Here is a 9,796-nt window from a genome sequence, read left to right as displayed (position 1 = left end):
TGGGCCGAGGGGGCGGGGCGCGACGGGGGCGGGGGCGGTATCACGTGCCGCCGGTAGGCGGCTGGAGGGCTCCAGCTGCGAACCGCCGAGAAGGGTTCGCTGCCTGCCGACGGGGTCGGCGGTGCGCGGCTGAGGGCGGGCCGAGTCCGCGTGCCGGCAGGTAGGAAGGGGAGCCCGGGCTCGTGGGGGCGGGCGAGGGTGTCCGTGAAGCCGGCACGGCGGGGAGTGGGGAGGGCGGCGCCGGGGCACGGCTCCCGACCGACCTGCTGACCCGCCGACCCGCCGCCGGGCTTGAGGGCCTCTCTCTGAGCCTGGGCCGCCCGACCCTTCGTTCCCACTCGCTGCCCAGCTCCGGCACGTCTCTGAGGCCCAAAAAGCACCTGCCGGTACCATCAGCCCCGCCTCGGTAGTCACGGAAAGATGATGGGAAGGAGTAGGAAACAGTCCCTTCATTCAAATCGGCACCTGCCAAACCACAGCTTCTAGCTCTGACCGGAGAGGTTGAATACATTGAATGCTCTTAGATTTTTAAACCCGGTAACGGTCATCTTAAAGTGGAAGACCCCAGAGGGTTCTAAAATTAATTCTTTCCCCCAAAATTTGATGTATAGTCTACTAGAGCTCTCACTTTATTTTTTACCAGTGGAGGGATGAGCTTCTTGCTTAGGTTCCTTAGGTTAAATTGTACTTCCCCAAATAAGTTAATGCTGCATTGTATTGCTTGGTGTGTTTGTGTGATTTATGAACCCAGCTCTTATATTCCGTTTTCCTCTTTTTAGCCCTCAAATTTTTGCCTCTCTTTGGTTTCGGTATTGCTGCTTCCGTGTGCGTGCTCTCTAGGTATGGTTCTTCCAAAGTGTCCTTTTTTATTAATTTTTTTAAATGTTTATTTGTTTTTGAGAGAGAAAACGAACACAAGTGGGGGAGGGGCAGAGAGAGATGGGGACAGAGGATCTGAAGCGGGCCTTTCACTGACAGCAGAGAGCCCAATGCGGGGCTCAAACCCACAGATCGTGAGATCATGACCTGAGCAGAAGTCGAATGCTCAACCGACTGAGCCACCCAGGTGCCCCCCCCGCCCAATTTTTTTAATTTTTAAGATTTTTTAATCCAAGTATAGTTAACATACAATGCCATTATACTTTTAGGTGTGAACAGTATAAAAATTCAACACTTTGGTCATCACTGTAAGTGCACACTTAATGTCCTTCACCTATTTCGCCCATCCCCCTATCCACCTCCCCTCTGGCTACCACCAGTTCTCTATATTTAAAAGTCTGTTTGTCTTTTTTCTTTGTTTTGTTTCTTAAATTCCACGTAGGAATGAAATCTTACGGTATTTGTCTTTGACAGATTTATTTCACTTAACATTATACTCTCTAGTTCCATCTCTGTTGTTGCAAATGGCAAGATTCCATTCTTTATTATGCCTAATAGTCCATGAATAGATCTCGTTTGCTTTATCCATTCACCTATGGATGGACACCTGTGTTGCTTCTGTGTCTTGGCTATCGTAAATAAGCCTGTAATAAACAAAGGGGTGCCCATATCTTTTCGCATTAATGTTTTTATTTGGGTGAATACCCAGTAGTGGAATTACTAGACGATACGGTAATCCTGTATTTTTTTTGAGGAACTTCTATACTGTTTTCCACAGTGGCTGCACTAGCTTGCTTTCCCACCAACAGTGTATGAGGGTTCCTTTTTTTTTTTTTTTTAAGTTTATTTATTTATTTTGAGAGAGAGCCTATGTGCGCATGAGCAGGGGGAGGGGGAGAGAGAGAGAGAGAGAGAGAGAGAGAGAGAGAGAGAGAGAGAATCCCAAGCAGGCTCTGCACTGTCAGTAGGGAGCCCAATGTAGGGTTCAACATGGGATTTGAACTCACAAACTGTGAGATCTTGACCTGAGCGGAAACCAAGAGTCAAATGCTTAACTCACTGAGCCACCCAGTCTCCCTGAGTGTTCCTTTTATTCCACATCCTTGTCAACACTTGATATTTGCAAGTATGTTTTCTTTCTTTCCTTTTTTTTTTTTTCCTTGCATGCATTCTACTTGGCCGTTTGGCCCGAAGCCTACACATTAATCACCTGTGTGTAATTCGAAGCACCTCCTCAAAGTGAACTAGTTCTCATCCTTCGCAGTTACTTCAAAACCTGCTTTTCTTCAGGTGTTTCCCTGAATTGTCCAGATTTAAAATCTCCATCCACTTATTCAGCAAACATTTTTGTGCATTTGATATGTGCCAGACACTGTTCTAGACACTGGGAATACAATGATGAACAAGCAACTAATTACAGTGGGAGGAGAAAGACTAAAATCAACTAACAAGAAGGTAGATGGTGATGTAACAGTGACTGGAAAGACTGCTTTGGTTAGAGGGTGTCAGAATGGCCTCTGAACCCCCAAATCATATAACTTAGGTAGGTTCTGGTGAGGAATCTGCAAAATGATTGTAATATTTACCTGGCAGAGTAAACTAACAAAGAGCTAAAAGTTTGAGACAGAGGAGTAATGTTATAAAAATATAAAACTACAGCATTTAAAACAGAGTGACAGTAGTATGAGACAAAGCAATGGAATCGAATAAACATCCCAGGAACAAAAGAAAAATATGTGTGTATATGTGTAGGTACATATGTAGGTATACATATGCATGAATTTATGAGGTAAGAGAAAAGATCACAAATCAATGGAAAAAGGAAGTTTTATCCAATAGTGAAAAAAATGGGCTTCAGGAAGATTTCTGAATTAAAAAATGACTAATATACCAGCAATAACTAACTAGGAATTTTAATTTAAAAAGTTACTATTCATAACAGTATTCAAAACTAAAGGTATCTAGAAATAGATCTGTATAGAGCTGTATAGTCCTCTAGGGATAAAATTACAATGCTCTATTGAAACACAGAAGACCCAAGTAAATGAAGAGATATACCATATTCATGGGTGGGAGGACTCCATATCATAAAGGTGTCAGTTTCCCCCAATTCTACAAATTCAGTATAGTTACAATGAAAATTGCATGTGATTTTTCACAGAACTTGACATGTTGAACCTAAAATACATATGGAAAGCCAATGGACTAAGAATAGCTAAGTCAATTTTGAAAAAAATGAAGTCTCTTCCTCCCAGATATCAGAACTTAATATGAAGCTATAATAATTAAGACTATTTATTCTTAATTACCAGTATTGATTCAGGGATAGAAAAGTAGTCTGATGGAATAGAATAGAAAGCCTAGAAATGCACCCACATATATATGGGAGCTTAGCATACTACGAAATGATCTTATAAAACCAGGGAAAGCATATGCTATTCACTAAATAATGCTGAAATACATGGTATCCGTGTAGAATAAAGACTAAATTAGGTTCTTATTACTGTCTGTTCACAATAGTGATTTCCAGATGGATTAAAGACTGCCGTATGAAAGATCTATATAATATTTAGAAAAAAATATATAGGAGTCTGTATTGTTTCCAGGAAAGTTTTTATTTTTCACATAAGATTTACCATTTTAGCTCCTTTTAGGTATATAGTTCAGTGGCATTCATGTTATTGTGTAGCTATCACTACTGTCTATCTCTGGAATTTTTTCATCTCACTGGGAAGGATTTCTTAAGTTACAAAAAGCACCATTGAGGTTGCTATTGCATTATTCCAAATGAAAGATAATGTTGATGTGAACTAGAGGGGTAACAGTGAAGATGAAGAAAGGAGGATGGATTTGGGATGTGTTTTGATGGCAGAGAGCAGGAATTGTGCATGGTTTGGATAGGGGGTGAGGGGAAAACAAGGAATCAGGGGCAACATCTAGGTATTTTGCTTGAACTACAAGGTAGATCATTTATCATTTGTCACCAAAACCATTTGCTGTTTGGTGACAATGAAGAGGATGAGTGAAGGAAGACTATAGGAAGAAAAAATAGAGAATTCTGTTTTGGATTGTTAAGTTTGAAAGACCTGTTTGACATGGAAGTGGAAATGTTCCAATAGTGGTTGGATAGATGAGTCCGGAAAGACTGTGGCTGAAGGTGCACCTTTGGAATGACTGGCATATAGATATATTTAAAACTGATCTATTAGAATTGGATTTGGCTGCATTACACAGAAAATAGATGATAATAATAGCTTAACTCTGCACATGATTCCATAGGTGGGCAGGCCTTGGCTGGTGTGGCAGCTCCATGGTCATCAGGGACTTGGGCTCTTCTGTCTTGCTGTTCTGCCATCTTCAGCGTGCTACCTCATGGTTTAGATGGCTGCTTTAATTTCAAATTTTTTTTTTCAACGTTTTTAATTTATTTTTGGGACAGAGAGAGACAGAGCATGAACGGGGGAGGGGCAGAGAGAGAGGGAGACACAGAATCGGAAACAGGCTCCAGGCTCCGAGCCATCAGCCCAGAGCCCGACGCGGGGCTCGAACTCACGGACCGCGAGATCGTGACCTGGCTGAAGTCGGACGCTTAACCGACTGCGCCACCCAGGCGCCCCATGGCTGCTTTAATTTCATATGCCACCTGCTCATAGCAAGAAGGAAAAGGAAAGATGAAAAGCATATATTCTTTTTTTAGAGAGCAAGTCGGGGAGATGGGCAGAGGGAGAGAGAGAATCCCAAGCAGGTTCACACTGAGCCTGATCAACATGGGCTCACCTGCTCCATCCCATGAGCCTGGGATCCTAACTTGAGCTGAAATCAAGAGTCAGATACTCCACCAAATGAGCGACCCACGTGCCCCAAGGCACATGCTCTTTGAAGGACACTTTTCAGAAGTTGCACATGACATATCCACTTACAGCCCATTAGCCTGTTTTTAATTAGTGGTCACCTTAACTAGAGGGAAAGACAGGTAGTCTTTATTCAGTTACCTGTATGCCCAGCTACAATTCTGGTGTTTTATTAATAAGAATGAAGAGGAAATTGGATATTTAGTTTCAGTTTGGTTTCTTCTTCAACCAGGGCAGTGAAAATGGTGAAAGCCCTGGTGACCCCCCTGTTGTTAAATTTAATGGAGCTTTTGAATATTTGTTTCATTTGGTACTCATAATCCCTCCCTTTTTACTTTCTGTGTCTTTCAGAATTTCTCCTCTGTTATTAAAATTAGCATTTCATATTTAATGCAATCACAATCATAATCCCAAAGATTTTTTAAAAATCAAAAATTGACAAGCTGACTTTAAAACTGTGTGAAAGTGCCAAAGACCTAGAATAGTCAGTCTTGAAAAGGAAGAACAGAAACAGAGAACTTGTACTGCCTAGCTTCGAGATTTGTAATATAACTCTAATAATCGACATGGTATGGTATTTATATAAGGATGGACAAATAGATCAATGAAACGCAGTAGAGTCCAGAGATATGCCCACACTTAAATAGTCAATTGATTTTTCAACCAAGGCACAAGTTAATTCAGTGAGGAAAGTAAAAGGTTTTCAACAAATAATGCTGGAACTGTTGGATATCCATATGGTGGTGGGGGTGGGTGGGTAGTGAAACTATTGCATCCAATATACAAGAACTAATTTGAGATGGATCAAAAACCTATAAGTAAAAGGTAAAACAAACTCAGGAGGATTTCTGTGGCTTTGAGGTAGGCAGCAATATCTAAGATAGGACACAGAATGCAATAAAAAAAGATTTGATAAAAGAGACTTGGAAATTAAAACTTCTGTTCATCAAAGGGTATCTTTAAGAAAACGAATAGATAAGTCACATACTAGGAGAAGATGTTTGCAGTATATATGTACATATATCTGATAAAGGATTTGGTTCCAGAATGAGTAGAGAGCTAGTAACTCATTTAAAAAACGCAAACAGTCCAAGTGAAAAATAAGTAAAAGCCTTGGCAGACACTTCACGTACAAAAAAATGAATGTAAATGGCTAACACAAATATGAAAAAGTGCTCGACATTGTTAGTTTTCAGGGAATTGCAAGTTAAAAACACAAGGAGATACTGGGGCGCCTGGGTGGCTCGGTCGGTTAAGTGCCAACTTTGGCTCAGGTCATGATCTCGTGGTTTGTGAGTTCGAGTCCCGTGTCGGGCTCTGTGTTGACAGCTCAGAGCCTGCGGCCTGCTTTGGATTCTGTGCCTCCCTCTCTCTCCTCCCCTCCCCTGCTTGCTCTCTGTCTCAATCTCTCTCTCTCTCTCTCTCCCTCTCCCTCTCTTTTTCAAAAATAAACTAAAAAAAAAAACACAAGGAGATACTACCACGTGCCCACTAAAATTGCTAAAATCAGAAAGGCTGACAGCATCAAATGGTGGTGAGGATATGGAACCACTTGAACTCTCATGCTCCTTCATTATTGGTTACAGTGTAAAATGGTACAATCATGTTGGAAAAATATCTGGCAGTGTCTTATAAAGTCAAACATATATCTGCCTGATGACCCAGCAATTCCAGTCCTAGGTATTCACCCAAATGTATGAAAATGAAAATGTATGTCTAGAAAAAGTCTTGTATCAGAATGCTCATAGTAGCTCATGGTAGGCAGAACACTGGTCCCTCAAAGGTGTCCATGCCCCAATCTCTGGAACTTGTGAATATGTTATGTATGTGGCAAAAATATTTAGCAGATGGAATTAAAGTTATAGGACTTAAACTAAATTTAGATTATCGGAGAGAGCCTAATATAATCACATGGATCCTTAAAAGTGGAATAGGAAAGCAGAAGAGTCAGAGATAAGGCAATGTGGAAAGCATAAGCTGTTGCTGGTTCTGAGATGTAGAAGGCTACCTGCCCAAACCAGAGGGTGGCCCCTGAGAGCTAAGGGTGGCACCTAGGCAACAACTAGCAAGGAAACAAGGATCTCAGTCTGACAGCTGCATGGAACTGAATTCCCCCGACAACCTGAATGAGCCTGGAAGTGGATTCTCCCCCAGAGCTTTCAATAAGGACTGCAGCCCTGTTAACACCTTGGTTTCAACCTTGTGAGACTGAAAACAGAAAGGCAATCTAAAATAGTGCCTAAGAGTCTGCATATTAATAATCTGCTGATAATCTTTTTTTATTTTTTTTTTTTATTTTTTTTTTTTAAAATTTTTTTTTTTTTCAACGTTTATTTTATTTTTTGGGACAGAGAGAGACAGAGCATGAACGGGGGAGGGACAGAGAGAGAGGGAGACACAGAATCGGAAACAGGCTCCAGGCTCTGAGCCATCAGCCCAGAGCCTGACGCGGGGCTCGAACTCACAGACCGTGAGATCGTGACCTGGCTGAAGTCGGACGCTTAACCGACTGCGCCACCCAGGCGCCCCATCTGCTGATAATCTTAAAATGACATTTTGAGAAGCACTTTTTTATACACTGTTTTTCAATAAATTCACTAAATTTTCATAGAAATTCACTATGATTTCAATTCATAGTATGTACTAATGACTCATTCGTTTGTATGGCTTAGACGTGTTTGCTAAACCCACATAATTTAATAGACCTTTTACATGAACATAAGAACCTTATATTGAAATTGGGAATTCATCCTTCTTCTCAAATCAATTACTCTTCCTGTATTTCCCTATTTTGGTAAATGTTTTCCCTACATACTCAGTATTCCAAACCAGAAACAACCATAACCGTCTCCTCCCTGTTATCCATGACTCTCCACCTCTTATTCAAGTGGTTATCCAATTCTCAATAGTTCCTAAATCTGTTTCTTCATCATTCTCAGAGCAATTGCTTTAATTCAAGTACATGTTTCTATTTGAATTATCATTATAAGTCTCCCTATTGGTTTTCCCCATTGCTGCTTTGGCTTTTCTCCAACTCATTTCCGACCTTGTCAAGTTAAAAAAAATTACTTTTATCATGTTACTCCATTTTCTTAAGGTTAATCTCCCAACAGCTTCCCAAAACTCAGGGTAAACTTTAGACTCCTTAACTTAGCTAAAAAGGACTTTCATGATCTGACTAGCCCCTGCCTTCAGTACTTCCATGTTAGTAATCAACAGAATGAGTTGACATAAAATCAGTAAGGAAGAGAAGACCTAAAAAACACTATCAACCATTTTTCCCTTATAGAGATGTGTAGAATCCTCTTAACAACAATAGAATATACATTCTTTGCAAGTGCATGTAGAACATTCACTAAGGTAGACTGTATTCTGTGCCATAAAACAAATCAAGTTTTAAAAGAATTCAAAATATACAGAGCCTGTTCTCCAGCCACAGTGGAATTAAGCTAAAAATCAGGGATATCTGGAAATTACCAAATACTTGGTAATTAAATAACACACTTCTAAATATGCCATGAGTCAAAGAAGAAGTCACACTATAATTAGAAAATATTTTTAGGGGTGCCTGGGTGACTCAGTCTGCTAAGTGTCTAACTCTTGATTTTGGCTCAGGTCATGATCTCACAGTTTTGTGAATTTGAGCCCCATGTCAGGCTCAGCACTGACCACAAGGAGCCTACTTGGATTCTCTCTCTCTCTCTCTCTCTCTCTCTCTGCCCCTCCCCCTTGCTTGTGCTCTTTTGGTGTCTCTCAAAATAAATAAACTTTAAAAAAACTTGTAAAAAATTTAAAAGAATATTTTTAATTGAATGAAAGAACACTAGTATATCAAAATTTGAAGGATACGGGCAAAGCAGAACTTAAAGGGAAACTCTTAGTGTTATAAACTAACAGAAAAGAAACCTTAGAACAGTGATTTAAGCTTCAATTTTAAGAAGTTGGAGAAGGAAGAACTATTTGAAATCAAAACAAGCAGAAGGCAGAGACTAATAAAGATAAGAGCACAAATCAATGAGATTGATAATAGAAAAACAAGGTAATTCAGTGAAACTAAAAGCTGCTTCTTTGAAAATATCAACAAAATTGATAAACCTCTAGCCAGAGAAGCTAAGAAAAAAAGAGGGAAGACACAAATTGCCAAAATCAGGAATGAAAGCGAAGACTGCACTTTAGACCCTAAGACCTGAAGAAGATAATATAGGAATACTACTTAAAGAATACCAGTTCTGGGGCGCCTGGGTGGCTCAGTCGGTTAAACGTCCAACTTCGGCTCAGGTCACGATCTCGCGGTCTGTGAGTTCGAGCCCCGCGTCGGGCTCTGGGCTGACGGCTCAGAGCCTGGAGCCTGCTTCCGATTCTGTGTCTCCCTCTCTCTCTGCCCCTCCCCCGTTCATGCTCTGTCTCTGTCTCAAAAATAAATAAAAATGTTAAAAAAAAAAATTAAAAAAAAAAAAAAAAAAAAGAATACCAGTTCTACACAAACTCTTCCAGAATATAGAAGAACATGGAACACTTACCAGCTCATTTTGTAAGACCAGCATTACCTTGATGTGAAAGCTAAAGACATCACATGAAACTAGAGACTAATATCTCATGAACATAGACATAAAAATCCTTAAAGTACTAGCAAATTGAATCCAACAATATATAAAAACGATAATGGTGTATCATGACTTCAATTTATCCTGGGAATATTAATCAAGTAACATATTAACAGACTGCAGAAAAATCAAATGTTCACCTTAATAGATGAACAAAATGTTTTTGTCAAAATTCAGTAATTTGGGAATAGAAGGGAATGCCCTCAAACCAATAAAGGACATCTACAAAAAAGTCTACAGCTAACATCATTAATGATGAAAGACTGAGTGCTTTCCTCCTAAGATCAGGAGCAATAGAAGGATAGATCTGCCTCACTACTTCTATTCAGTATTGTTCTGGAGGTCCTATCCTGTGAAGTAAAGCAAAATTAAAAAATAGAAGGCATATGGATTGGAAAGAAAGAAATTGAACTGTTTTCACTGGCAACATAATTGTGTATGTCAAAAATCCCCAACGGTCTC

General features: G+C 40.1%; 1 protein-coding gene across 5 annotated transcripts in view; it reads left to right on the top strand.

Moving 5' to 3' along the window:
* The first annotated feature begins 29 nt into the window (after positions 1 to 29).
* SERAC1 (serine active site containing 1) overlaps positions 30 to 9,796 on the top strand; it is a 76,889-nt gene continuing 67,122 nt past the window's right edge. For 2 of the 5 annotated variants that reach the window (XR_009263440.1, XM_058735780.1), the window contains exon 1: positions 30 to 160. The gene's annotated coding sequence lies outside the window, so the exon portion shown is untranslated. Of the gene's footprint in view, positions 161 to 779; positions 841 to 9,796 lie in introns of all 5 variants that reach the window. The other 3 variants (XM_058735779.1, XM_058735777.1, XM_058735778.1) reach the window with 2 other exon arrangements.

The sequence above is a fragment of the Neofelis nebulosa genome, chromosome 6 (assembly GCF_028018385.1).
Source record: "Neofelis nebulosa isolate mNeoNeb1 chromosome 6, mNeoNeb1.pri, whole genome shotgun sequence".
Lineage (NCBI taxonomy): Eukaryota > Metazoa > Chordata > Mammalia > Carnivora > Felidae > Neofelis > Neofelis nebulosa.
The sequence above is the reverse complement of the archived record's forward strand: the minus strand, read 5'-3'. Positions and strand labels throughout refer to the sequence as shown.